The sequence below is a fragment of the Puma concolor genome, chromosome B1, assembly GCF_028749965.1.
Source record: "Puma concolor isolate L17-30 chromosome B1, mPumCon1.1.hap2, whole genome shotgun sequence".
NCBI lineage: Eukaryota > Metazoa > Chordata > Mammalia > Carnivora > Felidae > Puma > Puma concolor.
Genome location: NC_141670.1, coordinates 74314654 through 74330096, shown reverse-complemented (window position 1 = coordinate 74330096; position 15443 = coordinate 74314654). Strand labels below are relative to the sequence as shown.

The following is a 15443-nucleotide window of genomic DNA, read 5'->3' as shown; positions in this document are numbered from 1 at the left end:
TTAGGATCATGGCATGTAAGGCTTGTGTGGCTTCAGAGGAAAGGTTGATCAAGCTCATTAGAATTGGAGAAAGCTTCATGGAGGAGGGGAGATGTGGACTGAGTGTTGAAGGTTTAACCTAGAGAAGTGGAGGGAAGGGAATCCCCGGGGGCCTGTCATGAGTTGGGATCTGCAGAAGCAGAGGAGGAATAGTTTGAAGAGCAGGGCATTGGTTAGAAGTCAGCACCTGCAAAAAGAAGTGTACTGGACAGAGGGAGAGCTCAAACAGTAATGCAAGCCCCACAATGTGGAGGCTGACCCAGTGGGGAGCCCTGCGGGGAATAGTGTCCATTAGAACAATCCCAGGGCAGGCTGATGTGGCTGACCCTTCTTCCCTGACTCACCCCCTTACACAGGCTGCCTGAGAGAAGAGCATGACCATACACAGGGCAACTCTGCAGCTGATGGACTCACAGGGGGCTGGAGGCTGTCTGCAGACCATTCTCCCCCTCGACTGAGGGGCAGGTTTTCCTTGAAGAGGGATCTTGGTGACACATCTCCACGTTCATCAAAATGTGAGTAATAATAGTACCTAGCTCATAGGGATGTTACAAAGATAAGTGAGTTATATGGAGGGGTCTTAGAAGGGTGTTTGCTGCTATTATTATGTGTGCTCCCATGCCGTGGCTAGACCCATGGAGAATGATTTCTGGGATGTGATGAACTAAAGTGAGTGCTTCTATAGCTCATTTGCTCTCTCTTATTGCAAATTACCTTGCTTGGAGTCATGGGCTATTTTATGCATTACTTTGTTGGGTAGTTCAGATGGTTTTGACTTTGTTGTCTTCTGGACATTATGGGAATTACAAAGCTTTTGAATCACCCCAGGCAGCCAGTATGTAAAACTTGGCCCATTTTACCTATTAGACGATAAAACATAAACAGAACAGAAGGAGCCAAGCAGAGCTAATGGAAGATGTGACTCAGGTAGGAGTAGGTTGGAATGGATGGGAACAAAGGCAAAGAGAAGATGTGGCCATGAGTAAGAGCTGAGGGCCTAGAGTGGGCACGACAGGGGCAGTGGGAATGGACACAGAAGGTCTGAAGCATGTTGTAGGGTTTTGCAATCAGGGTCTATATTCTTAGGGTCAGCAAATTCTCACTAAGAATTTGAAAATGCTGCCTTTTCTTTTTGATCATCTGGATGACCACATTTTAACTGAACCCCACCATGTGATTTAGGTGTTGTGTTTTCTTGGCATTTGTGGTTGAATGTTGGCACCACGTAATTACCAAAATGATAGCATTTAACATTCAAATATGCTGGTAAGCACGTCTGGCTGCTATTAGGTTGGCAACTTCTAATGTGAAAATCACAATAACCATTCCTCACCCATTCCTCAACTGCTGTTCAGTAGAAGGTTTATTGACCCAGGAGTCTAAACACTAGACGTGCCCAAAGAACAAAATTGTCCTAAATGATTTTAAAATAATGTTTAAAAAATATCTCTATGGCAATAAAGAATGATTAGCTCTAGAGTGTTTGCTCTAGTGAATGGTCTGAGAATTCAGAGGGCCAGGTAGCATGGGGCAAAAGGATATGTGAATGGCCATAAATGGTCACTGTGGAATCATTGCTGTTCTCCCTCCATCCCTCCTTCTCTCTCTCTGCCATTGTGAATGAGAGGGGTTAGTGGTGGTTCTGGGTTGTTCATGTTTTGGTAGGTAATAACCGTGCCAAAGTGTTAAATTTGAAGTATTAAGTAGAACTTTGGCAAATACGTCTAACATATCCCATTTCTTAACCTAAATACTGGGGAAAAAAACAACGAGATGCATTCATGAAATACTGCAGTGGAGCAAGTGTTTTTTCCATGCTAGTATGCTTTTGGATTTAAGGCTCTAGAAATAGAGGGAATCTCAATCAAGCCACATGTCTGGACATACCAAAAACAAAAAAACAAAAACAAAAACAAAAAACCCCCCACAAAACCAGATTCAGACTGTGAATGTCAAATTATTTTAATCAACTCCACAGACAGAATTACTTGTTTGCAGTGAATTTTGCACTTGAAGGGAGCTTCCATAGGGCAAGATTCTGGTTTTTTAAGTTGTTTAATGTATTGACATGTTGATTTGGTACACAAGAAAGTGGAATGGTGTGTCCGAATAATGGTGTTTAATTGTTGAGGCTAATGAGGGAAGAAAAAGGTAGGCTTCACATGTAAATGATGTCGGTCTGCCAAATGATGTAGTTCACCATGTGGAGGAAATGTTTGCATTTGTTAAAAAAGAGAAAAGAGATTGCAGAGCTGACTCATCACATGGAAAACAGTAGCATAGATGCTGGATTCAAATGATGTCACCCTGTAGCAATTAGTCACATATAGTCATGTTGTGAATAGCGTTTGGCTTTGGGATATTACTAATACCTGGTTCTTCCCATTTGGTCGCTAATATACTGAAGTGTAATCCACCAGGGCAGGTATTTTTGCCAGTTTGGTTGATTGCTGTGTCTCCCCCACCTGTTACACCTCTTACGCCTGATACATAATAGAACCTCAATACAAACCTTTTGGAATGATTACATTTAAATTTTGTTGGTTTTAGGGGTACCTGGGTGGCTCAGTTGGTTAAGCATCTGACTCTTGATTTCAGCTCAGGTCATAATCTCACAGTTCATGAGTTCAAGCCCTGGGCCTGGGCTTCTCTGTTGGGCTCCTCACGGACAGCCAGTCAGCTGGGACCCTGCCTGAGATTCCCCCTCTCCCTCTGCCCCTCCCCCACTCACGTGAGGGCTCTCTCTCGCAAAATAAATAAATATTTTGTAAAAATTTTATTGGTTTTATATTTTTGTTGTATTAATCTGTAGATTTGTTTTTGTTTTATGATTGGCTGAGAATGGTATGCCATAGAACTTTGAACCTAGTTCTATGCTGTGCACATTTAAATAAGATTAAAAATGGTTAAATCCAACAATGAGTCTTTTATTTTATAGGTTTCTGTACCTTCCTCCTGTTTGTCCAACACAGTGATGCAATAGGAATAATCAAGTTACAAAATGTATTTTGTGTGTCACAGGAGAAGGGAAGTAGAAAGTGGAGCAAAGCAGAGAGAAGAGGAAAGAGGGGTGCTTGGGTGCCTCAGTCAAAGTGTCTGACTTTTGATTTCGTCTCAGGTCATGATCTTGTGGTTTCATGGGTTTGAGCCCCGTGTTGGGCTCTGTGCCAGCATCCTGGAGCCTGCTTGGGATTCTCTCTCTCTCCCCCTGTCTCTCTGCCCCTCCCCAACTCACGCTGTCTCTGTCTCTCTTAAAGTAAATAAATAAACTTAAAAAAAGAGAGCGAAAAGGAAAGAGATTAGAGATGATAGTAAGATTAAGAACCTGAGGGATTACCAGGAGAAGGACACCATTATTGCTGCAGTGGGTTGAATAATGACCCCTTGCCCCCAAAAAACCATGTGTACCCAGAACCTGCAAATGAGACCTTATTTGAAATATGGGTCTTTGCTATTGTAATTAAGGTAGGGATCTCGAGATGAGATCATTTTGGATCAGGGTGGGCCCTAAGCACAATGGTGGGTGTCCTTATAAGAGATGGAAGAGGCAGAGGTGCACAGCCACACAGACAGGAAGGCGGTGTGCAGGAGGCAGGGATTTAACTGACGCATGTACACACCGAGCGAAGCTACGAGTTGTGGGCAGCCACTGGATGACAGAAGAGAGGCAGAGAGCAGATTCTTGCCCAGAGCCTCCAGAAGGAACCAAGCCTGCTGACACTTTTTAATTTCAGACTTTTGGGCCTCCAGAGCTGTGAGAGAATCTGTTGTTTTAAGCCACCAAGTGTGTGGTAGTTTTTTACAGGAGCCCTAGGAAACTGACCCAATAGTACTATGGCAAGATAAATAAAACACATCTTTAGAACCGGTGAAACATTTAAAAAATATTTTAAATATTTTGTTTTCTTATATCCCCCCCCCACCAAGCCCTGCTAATAATGTGTCTTCTAAATGGGTTAACACTTGAGAAAATGAGCAGCTCAACTGAAAGACTTTTTAAAAACCACCTTACCCTGACCATGTTACGTTCACAAAACAGATTTTTTTTGCACTCAGGTCTTTTTTTCTTTGACCAGTGCCTCGGTTATTGTCACAGGTTCTGCCCTCTTTCATGGTGAACACACATCTGCCTGTCTGTGGGCACACACTCCAGTCAGGGTTTGAATTTCGTTGTTCCTCTCTCATTAAGATAAAGGGCAAAAATAAGAGGTGGTTAGCTTGCTAAGCAAGTTATTCCAAATGATTGTTGCTAACATCAAAAACCAATGCTAGGCTCGGTACCACGTGTCTCCCATTGACTAATGTTATAATCTGTCTGGGCTTAATCATTGTCACATTTTCATGCATTGTCCGATAATCATTAATCTCCTTCTTCATGTGAGGAAGACTTTTCAATGTGGCTGTCCAGAAGTTAAAGAGGAAAACTACTTAAAAAAAAATAGGTAGTTTAAAAACCCAATTTAAAAATATTTCCATATATTCACTGAATACATAAAATATCAAATAATCATTGAATAAGTGCCACAGCCATGAGGTTTTATTCCTGGCAGGAAGATCCATAAATTAGATCAGCATGGGCCCTGCAATCTGCTCTTGAGAAACCTGTGCATTCCTTTCCTGTCACAATGGCTAGAAAAGGCACTTTATATTCTACATCCCAAATAAAGCCCTGGGTTTAGAAATGCTAGCGTTTTCATCTGCTTAAATCAGTGGGCTCTGAAGGGTGGGGAGGGGGTATTATTTTTCATTTCAACCATTCGAAAGAATTAGCTTTCCAGAAGAACTTTGTTCCTATAATAAACCTAACTAGATCTACTTATTCACTCAAAAAATAAATAAGAGAAGAAGAAGAAGAGAAAATGTGGAAGAGCCAAGAATCTGTCAGCTCCATAATAGTGGTTGACCAAGCGCTGGCGTTGAACTCTTGCAGGATTTCTGCAGGGCCCGAGGACTTTCACAGAGGAGGCGAGTCTCACAAGGAAACAACCCTGGCGCAAAAAAGGTCAGAGTCTGACTAAACCAATGTGCTCTGCAGTGTGGGAAGAGGTGGTGCATCTCCGAACTTCATTTCTTGGTTGGGATATTTTACGAAGCAAAACTGCTGTCTCCTCCACCCAGGGGAGAAGGGGTTTGTCTCACCAGGAGAATGTCCTCAGTTGAGGAGTGGTTAGAATGATGTTACATGTATATTCCTGAAAGCTGGGTGTAAGTCAACTTTAAGAATTGAATGAAGCTTTATTGAGATATGATTGACACATGACGTTGTGTAGGTTTAAGGTATACAGTGTGATGATTTAATATACGTATACTGTGAAGTGATTACCACAGTAAGGTTTGTTAGCATATCCATCACCTCACACAGTTGCCTTTTGTGTGTGTGTGTGTGTGTGTGTGTGTGTGTGTGTGTGTGTGTGGTGAGAACATTTAGGATCTGTTCTCTTAGCAACTTTCAAGTGTATAAGTATGTGTGTGTGTGTGTGTGTGTGTGTATCACAGAATTGTTAACTATTGTCAACATGCTGTATATCACATCCCCATAACTTATTCATCTTATAACTGGAAGTTCATACCCTTTGATCAACATCTCCCTCACTTTCCCAACACCCCAATCCCTGGCAACCACCATTTGATTCTCTGTTTCTGTGAGGTTGGCTTTTGTTAGAGTCCACATACAAGTGAGATCACGTGGTTTTTGTCTTTCTCTGTCTGACTTACTTCACCTTAGCATCATGCCCTCGAGGTCATCCGTGTTGTTGACAATGCCAGGCTTTCCTTCCATTGATGGCTGAAAAATATTCCACTGTAAAACTGAACGAAGTTAGATTGGCACACTTGACTAATTTTTGTGTTATGTTTCCACGTGTTGGGTTTACCCACAGTGAAGCCCCTCGACCAGGGAGCAAAGAGACAGGGGACCAGTAATGGAGACAACAGATGCTATGGAGACAGTTCTGGGTGGACACAAATTGTTCCTTCCTTATTTACTAGCACTGTGACCTTAGGGAAAATATTGGATCTAGCTGACTCTCTATTTCCTCAGCTGTAAAATGAGGACAACTACAGAGAAATTCAGAGGGTTGATGCTGGGGGATTAAATGATGTAACACGGGCCAGAAGCTCACTGTGGTCCCTGGCCCCAGGGAGGTCTTCTTTGTGAGGCCCACCAGCTCACTATTATCCTCTACCTGCTAACCAAGTGAGCACCCTTCAGTAGTCCCACTTCTCTCTCTAGGATCCTATGTCGTGGCATGCTTAAATATTCCTGTATTTCTAAGTTCAGTTAAGATTGGGTGTGTCTATAAGTAATACAGACCCCAAATAGTAGTAGTTTAAACAAGGTAGGAATTTATTTCTCTGCAGAAGTCTAAGGGTAGAGAGTGCAGATGGCTGTTCTGTACATGAATCCTCTGGGACTGAGGCAAACTTCCTTTTTGTTCCTGCATCGTGCATCTTTCTATTCCAAGCTACTTCATGATCCATGGTGGCTGCTCTAGCTCCAGCTACCATGTCTCCATTCCAGCTAACATAAATGAAGGAGGAATAAAGAAAAAAAAAATAGGCAAAGACATTCCCTACTGTCTTTTCACAAAACATAAAAAACACTTTCATCTTAGTACTCATTGTCCAGAACTTAGGCACATGATCACTCCTAGCTATAAGAAAAGTTGGGGTATGTCCAGCCTACAAGTGGGGTTTCAATACTCTGGAAAGGGGGGAATGGATACTGGTGATGCTCTGCACTCATAGCTCTGCATTAACAGTCATTTCAGTTACTGCCCACATGCATAGATGTTTTCTATACACCCCAAGAGTGGCTTGTTTTCTGAACATGATCACTGTCTGCAAAGCCTATTCTTCTCGACTCTCATTATGGGCAGAGAGGCAGAATGTGATGAGTCATTGCCTCCCCGCCCAAACAAAACACAGTTGAAGGGGAGTGGTTCTCCAAGGAACAGGTGGTGCTAGTAAAAGAAGGGGAGACAGAATTCTGGGCAGACCAAACCAAAGTATGTCAACTACATTCTTGCAACTTGTTGAGGGGGAAGTGTTTTCAACAGAACCCATGAATAAAAGGAAAACTAAATGAATGCCAGTGGAACCATCTTACAGCCCTAATTCTGGCTGTTGATGGTCAAGAAGCCCTCTGACGGCATGACTGGCCCAGAGGTCCTCACTCACACTGGGAGTGCTACACTGGAATCAGGTAAGCCTGGGGCTGCTCACAGGCATGCCCCCGTCCCTTAAGAATACACACACGCGCGCACACACACGCACACACACACAGAGGAAGAAAGAGCGTGCGCGCATGAGAGAGATAGGAAGAAAGAGAGCATGAGAGAGAAAAAAATGAGCTTTGATGACATATTGTAAGTCCTTGGGAGTCCTTGAGGCCAACTCTACTTTATGTCTGTTTTATATCTAAAATAAGTCCTCTACTTAAAGTTGAGTTGCATTTCTGTTATTGCAACTGAGAGATTTGTGACAAATGTATGTCTCTCCTTCAAAATCCATGAGAAGAAGTATTCATAGACCTGGCTGTGATTCTGAACTATCAAAGTACTTTGATTTCAAAGCTAAGACTTAAAAAGAAAAAAAAATCATGGTATATGTATTAAGTAAAGTTAACATTTTAAAATGTCACTATTGTAGAGAGATTTGAAACATGGAGTATGGATTCAGAGTGCCCAAATCTGGGTTCTCCATTTGGTAGATGTTTTTGCAAACTTAATCTGTCAGTGTCTCAGAGACATAGTAATAAAACCTATCTCATAGAAGTGTTCTGGGGTTCAGTAAAAGAGTTAACATTGGTAAAGCATCTAAAATAATGCTTAGCCCATAGCAGGTACTTCCTGGGTGTAGTGCTATTCTGGATCCATTTGTAAATTACTAAGATTTTTTTCTCTGGGGTTTCAGGTATAGATGTTTGACTTAATTTTACTCCTTTGTTCATGAAAAGGTTAATAAACATCTTGTAAAACAACTACTCTATAATTTGCAAACTTAATATTGCCAGATTTTTTGTAGGTTAAGATTGCTTCGAACAAGGTAAATCTATACAGAATAAAATGTGGCACAGTTTCTCTGACAGTTATTTGCTATAGAATTCTCCACATAAATCCAGTACTAGGATGGGATATAGCTTTTGCACACTGTCTAGTCTATCACTGCAATGACCTCATCTCTCAGTAATATTTTCTGGAGATTATTTGAAAAGTTGGGGCTCAGAAGTGTTATGTGCCATAGCAGGTACTTTAAGCAGAGCAGGACTGTTGTCTTAGAATCATGAAGGCAGCTGACTCTGCAGACAGTCAGCAGAGCGTCAGAAATCATGAAGTATCAGGATTCCAAATTTGTAGAAGAGCCGGACCATAGCGTGCAGGTCTAAAGAATTAGGTTACATTAACGAAATCTGTATCTGACCAACTGACACTTTCTGAATCCCACGGAGGATGATGTTGACCATGTGCTATGTCCTGGAATTACGCATAATCTGGGGACATTCTGTGAAGGAACACCAGCTTTTGGTTACATACGTGTAAAGCTCTTGGTATACTCCCCTATTGAACAGAAATGCCTATTTAGATGTTAATGCTTCTGCAGACCCTCATCCAAACATTCAAATGAACACTCTCTCCTCTAGGCCAGGCTGCCACCTGCCTTATCATGAGAAAAGGATTGCCTTGGCCTTCAAGAAGACTCCTTGTAACTTCTCAAGGCTGGCTGTTTGTAGCTACAAAAATATGTTTCTCTGTTTCTGACCCCCTCCCCCCATCTAGATAGATGCTTTTTTTCCAAAGCCAAATCACAGAATGCTAGAGCCTGAGGTGATGGAGGGATCCTCTTTTCTCCCTGCTTTATTCTATAGATTTGAGAACAGAGGCCCAGAAGGCAAGAACCTATCCAAGGTGATGTAGCCAACAGCAGTGATCCAGACTGTGTCCTGAAAGATCGCCAACCATTATTTTCCCCCCCAGTCATTATTAATATAAGAGCAGAGAGGTAGTTTTTCTCTGTGAATTCATTTGCATGTGACGTATTAGCATTATTTGCACATTCCACTGAATCAGTAAATTCAAGGGATAGCTAAGCAGGAGTTTGAGCAAGCCAGGACAGTTCAACAGTGCGACTCTAGGACAGACCTGCTCCTTTGGACCTGACACTCCAGTGCCGGTTGTATAACTGACGTGGCGGTCTGACTTATCACCACTCTGAGGAAATCTTTGCCAAGAGTGGCTAGCTGGGAATTGTCACGCTTGTCATCAGAACAGAGGGTAAGGTATTTCATTAGGTAGACCCAGCCTGTTTCTCCCATCCAAGTACTAACCAGGCCCGACTCTGCTTAGCTTCCGAGATCAGACGAGATCGGGCACGTTCAGAGTGGTATGGCCGTAGACAAACCCAGCCTGTTTCTAATACCCTGCAGCGTATGTGAAAGTCAGTGGTTGCTTACTAGCTTGTGACAAATAATTAGAGGCAGGAAAATGCTATTTTTCTACAGTTGGCATCAAGTCTAGATCGTGTTTCCACACCTAAATGTATCCTCACAGCTAATACTATGTTGCTCTTGATTGCTGCAGAACTGGTGGCACTGCCAACTTTTCATCTTTAAAACTATTCCTGTCATAAGCTTTTTGGCTCTTGACCACAGTGCAAGCTGTGCACTGTGCAAGATCTTGTTACTAGCTGGTTTGCTAAAGGCAGTGTAGCCGGAGGTGAAAGAGAAGGTATAAATCAAGAAAATAATTGTGATCTGAAGTTTCTCTTGTTCAGAACTTGAGCAAATATTCATAAGCAAAGTAGAAGCTCTCTGACAATAGCTGTTATTGGAAATGGCCTTTAAAAGGTAAAGACTTGATTCTTAAATGCTTCTGACCTATGTTCCCCTATTTTTCTACATGTCCATGAGTATTCTTTGCTTTCTTTCCGTCTTCTCTCCCTTTCTCTCTTCTTTAGTCCTTCCAAATGACCTTTACAATGTTGGAATTCAAGGTAAGGCCAAATGTTCCATGGCTTCCAACTATGAAGGTGCTAGAGCATTGGTTCTGCTGCCCAAGTGGGTTTTCCACTTTCCTGGATGGCCTAGTTCTGCTGCCGTGGAAGACAAGAGTCATGTGGAGTGGTTGTGGGAGGCAGTTCCTGAGTCCTAATCCGGGACCACTTCGGGTCCAACTGAGACCACCAGCAGTGGCTTTGGCAAGTGTTTGTGTACAAGAAAGACTGCATGGTCTAGTGGGTGGAAAGAGCACTGTGCTCAGGACAAGGTCAACTGGGTTCTGGTCTTCCCTTCTGTGTGGTCCTGAGAAGATACCCTAATTTCTCTGAGCATCTTTTTCTTCATCTATTAAGTGACCATACAATATCTAATTCCTTTCCAGTTCCAATGTTCATGATTCAGGAGACTCAATTAGATCCAAGGCATATCCAATTCCATTTAATAAGACTCATGTTATGATGGGGTTCCTTTCTACATTCTCAAAGGAAATAAAAATAGATATTTGTTTTGGAGTAACAGTAATTGAACATGACTGCTTTTGGTAAAATTCCAGCATCAAGGGGTTTACTAAGCATTGATGGAGGAGCAGAATGAGCAGAGGATCTAATCTGGCTTTTCATTTTAAACTGGAGATGATTTGTCCATTTTCAAAGCACTCATGTACCCAGAAAGTATCAGATAACAACAAAGTACAGTCAGAATTCCATGGAAATCCGTTATTCCCATAGCAGGTAGTGTTGCACAATTCTCCAGTCAAGAGAGTGTCACTATGATAACCACAGGGACCCCTGAGCCAAGTGTCCCCCTGTTCACCCAGTGGACTACCTCCAGAGCTACAATCACCCTGCTCCCTATACTTCATTGAATACATTCACATAAATGGAAATTGTTGGAGAAAACAAAATTTGTGGTTAAATACTAGGGATTAAAGAGGAAAAACAAAACTAAATGAGAACTCTTATTTATGAAATGTTGAAATTTAAAAAAATCAATGCCCTCCAACAACGTGATTCATGTAATCATCTAAGCCAGAGGCTCTCAGCTTGGCGTGGGGATCCACTGGTAAGCCTCTATCCATTTGGAATTTGTTGAAAATAGTATGTGAGGATATATTAAGTGTAATAGTTTTTTTTTTTAAGTTTATTTATTTTGAGAGAGAGAGAGAAAGCAAGCAAGGGAGGGGCAGAGAGAGAGAGGGAAAAAGAATCCCAAGCAGGCTCTGTGCTGTCAGTGATCGACACACAGTTCTATCTCACGAACCATGAGATCATGATCTGAGTCAAAATCAAGAGTCAGATGTCTAACCAACTGAGTCACCCAGGAGTCCCAATGTAATAGTTTAAAGTAACCCATTTGCAAAATTTCATATAAAAAATGAAAGCAGACTCAAGGTTATTCCTTTAGTATTTATTTTTCTCTCATTGGACTCCAGTGTTTTTAGAAGTCGAGGGTGAAAAGCACTGAATTAAAATTAGGATACAGAGATCTGTGTGTTCCCCTGAGAGTGTCGATGAGACTAGGTCTTGCGTGTGAACTTATCTGACCTGGCAGGAAAAAAAGTTGAAAATATGCTGAGCTGTGAAACAGTCTCACATCAACCTATATTGAGCAATCACCAGGGACTCGCCAAGAATGAAAATTTATAAATATATAATTTCTTTCTCACTGGGATTATTGTGCATGTACATGCGCACACACACTCAGCTTTCCTTTATTATGTAAGGTACACATGTTCATTGCAAATAAATGAGTATATTTAGATAAATATAAAAGTAAACTGTATTCCCAAATGCAATAATAGTAACCTATCTCAAAGAGTTCCTCTGATAATTAAATGAGTGGATGCAAATGCAGTGGCAGTGCCTGGCCCAGAGCAAGCAAGCACAAATGAGGGTGTTTATTATGGTAATTATCATATACTTTGGTGTATATCCCTTTGATTTCCCCTCCCAACTGTTCCCCCCTCAGTATTTCCCAAATCAATAAGTGGCATTCTCATTTTTAAAAACTTATTTGGCCAAACATTTCACTGCTATCCCTCTCGCTCCTCCCTCTACCTCATGCCAAATCCTGTAGAACAGATAAACCTGGTGATTGTACTTTTAATTTAACTACTTCTCACCACATCCCTTACTACCACCCTCGTTCAAGCCATCGGCATCTCCTGCCTAAACTATGGCAATGACCTTTGAACTGGTCTTTCTGCTTCCACTCTTGTTCCTTTACAGACTATTCCCCACCCAGCAGTCAAAATCCTCTGTCACTTTCCTGCTCAAAACCCTCCAGTGGTTTCCCAAAACCCTTGCTAAGCTCATCTCACCTCCCACTAGCTCCCAGCCGTGGGTCCTTGCTGTGCCATGGTTGTGCCTACCATGCTTTACTCCCAGCATTTGAACTGGGTTTCATCCAGGGAGGGCCTTGCTGTCCGTCCCTTCTTACAGATTTCTATCCACATGTCATCTCTTCAGAGAATTCTTCCCCAAGCACACTATTTAAAATAGTTCCCTCCTCTACACTTTAATTCTTTACCCTACTTTACTTTTATTCACAGCACTTATGCCTTTCTGCAATTATATTTATATTTATTTGTTTACTGGCTCTCTCTCCACCCTTCTAGATTGTAAATTGTGTGAGCGTGGGATGTTTTGTTCACTGCTGTCTCCCCAGTGCCTGGAATAGTGCCTGGAACAGGAAGAACATAGAAATGCTCCACATGTGTTTGGTGAATGGATGAATGAACAGACATCCTCTCTATCCATATATATGTTATAAACTTTATCATACTATACATTGTTTTGTGCACCACTGAAGCATTCTATATTGCATTGTGTGAATTTTTTCTGTCAGTAAATAGACTTTCATGACATTATTCTTATTGGTGGCACAATAGATCTTCGCATGGTGAATGGATGCACAATAATTAATTGAAACAATGTTTTATTAATGGACCTTCAGACTAATTTCAACTTTTTTCAAATTATTAAAAACTACTGACACAGACATCTTTAGGAACACCCTTAAATATAACCACAGGATAAGTTGTTGGAAGTTACATATGACTTTAAGTATGTTCATCTTGGGGGTTTTATTATATCAGATAATCTTCCAGAGGGGTTGCACTGATTTTGATCCCACCATCAGTGTTGAGGCAACATTTATTGCAAGGCTTGTGTTTTATATATAGAAAGATTCTGAAGGCAGAGAGCAGGATTTCATTTACTGAACTTGAATAGCACCCAAGAAAACTGAAATATACTCAGCAACATTTAAAATGTTCGGGGGGGGGTGGTAAGTATGATGAATGTGATGGAGACCATATTGATTTGAAGCATAAGTGCACTTTGGGGCTACTGACTTGCACAGTAGTGACAGACCTCAAAGCCAAGCAGCAGACCAATAATGCTTCTTCCAACCAGTGGGCAAAAAGATTGTAAGACAAATCATGTTGTAAAGCCTGTGTTTCTGCCCTAATGTGGGATGGTTACGCCAATGTACATTTGGGTAAGGAGGAAATGGAGCTCTCCAGGAAACACTACTGCAGGGTTTCAAGGATTCCTGGAGCAAAGATGATTGGACAATATTCCTGAAGGTAAGGATAGGCAATTTAGTCTTGCCAACACATGTTTCCCTGTGATAAGCTGGCCCCCACTCTCCAGTAATTTCCCTTCTATTGTTGTTAAAATGAAAGATGCCCATGCCAAGAATGACTGATTTAAAAAAAGCACGCACTTCTGTAGTATGATATCTGTTGGTTTTTAATGGACATCCAATAGAAGCAGGATGGTGGTGGGTTACTGTGCCCTGGGAAGCTGGCTCCAAGGAGGTCTAGTAGGCACCTGGTCTTGTGACAGAGTCCTCCCAGTGTTTAACACCCAGGGTTGGTATTATAAGCACTCTTCTACTCTTGCCGTTTTCTGCAACTTTGTGTTCAGAGGGAAGAGCCTGAAAGTGTGATATTCCAGAGGGCTGGGGTAAGTTCTTCAGAAATTCCTGTGAGCCAGGGATCAAGCAAACAAGAAAGTCATGGTGGTGGGTGCAGGAAAGCGGGACCAGTGGTTCGTATGTGAACTTTCATGGAAATAGTCCCATGTTTCTTATCCCTGAATTCTATTCTGGGGGACTTGAGTGTGCTTCTTTTCCTGAGGATGAGGGGGCGGGCATTAGATCTGTATTTTCTGGACTCCAGGATGCAGCCCCCTCACACTCATAGATTCTGTACATGGGCTCAGAGACCACACTGGTGCCTCACTGACACTTTCCCTCTCTTCAGGCTCCCTTTCTCTTGAGTCTGGCAACTGTGGCAGAGAATTTAGATAGGCTACCAACCTGCGAGGATCAAACACACTTCTCCATATTTCTTTCACTGTCTCTTGAGTCTTGTGAAGCATCTCTATGACTAATAAAGATAGCCAGTTCTGAATTTTTTTGTTCCAGAGCAGAACATAAATTCTGCTAATGTTACAAGGACTGTAAAGTTCTTAGAGAACAAGAAGGATCTTTTGAAAATATTTTGTATTCTACCCTGCTCTCTGTGCATGCTCTACAGCACTTTACAACAAGTACTTTTCCCCCTGAGAATAATTTTAAATTATTACGGAAGCCCTAGAGATAGTTTCTGTAATTCGGGCTCTCTCACAGACGTGTGGAATCAGCAAAGAGAAGCCTGGAGAATGAATGCACTTCTCCAGAATTCTTTGAAGAGCTCCTCTCTGCCTCCCAGGCCTTCTCCCAGGGGTGATGGTTTCCATGTACTATCCTTTCAGTCTCCGGCAGGCCCAACTTCACATGTTGAAGAGTTCAGTCATTCTGTGTTTTCCAAATGCCACCACCCTGGGAGCCAGCGTGGAGCAGGAGACATGAATTAGCTCCCTACCCCCTGCTTCCTGGACCTGCAGAGTGGAAACTAGGCTTTCCATGACTCAGGGTGAGAGGCAGGACTGGGGGCACTGCTGTTCCCCCTCAGGGCATCTGATTTTTATCTCTCAATTTCACAGTTTGTTAATGACATTTTCAAAAGTTCTGGGGGCTCAAAATTGTTTCCACAATTTCGTTTTCTTTTGCATTAAAGGTTTGATTTTGCTATTTTTAACATTAAAAAAAAATTTTTTTAAATGTTTATTTATTTCTGAGAGAGAGAGAGAGAGAGAGAGAGACAGAGTGTGAGCCGGGGAGGGGCAGAGAGAGGGAGACACAGAAACTGAAGCAGGCTCCAGGCTCTGAGCTGTCAGCACAGAGCCCGACGCGGGGCTGGAACCCACGAACTGGGAGATCATGACCTGAGCCGAAGTTGGACGCTTAACCCACTGAGCCACCCAGGTGCCCCTGATTTTGCTATTTTTAAAGACTGAAATTGTCACTGTCCTGCAATTTGAAGTGTGTGACATTTCAGTATGAAAGCCTGCGTCCTAGA

The 15443-nt window shown here is 42.1% G+C and overlaps 1 long non-coding RNA gene across 2 annotated transcripts in view; it reads left to right on the top strand.

Moving 5' to 3' along the window:
• The window catches only part of LOC147581694 (uncharacterized), a 395955-nt gene that overhangs the window by 153646 nt on the left and 226866 nt on the right, over positions 1-15443 (top strand). For both annotated transcript variants that reach the window (XR_015250168.1, XR_015250167.1), the window contains exon 3: positions 396-554. This is a non-coding gene — a long non-coding RNA (uncharacterized LOC147581694). The remainder of the gene's footprint in view (positions 1-395; positions 555-15443) is intronic.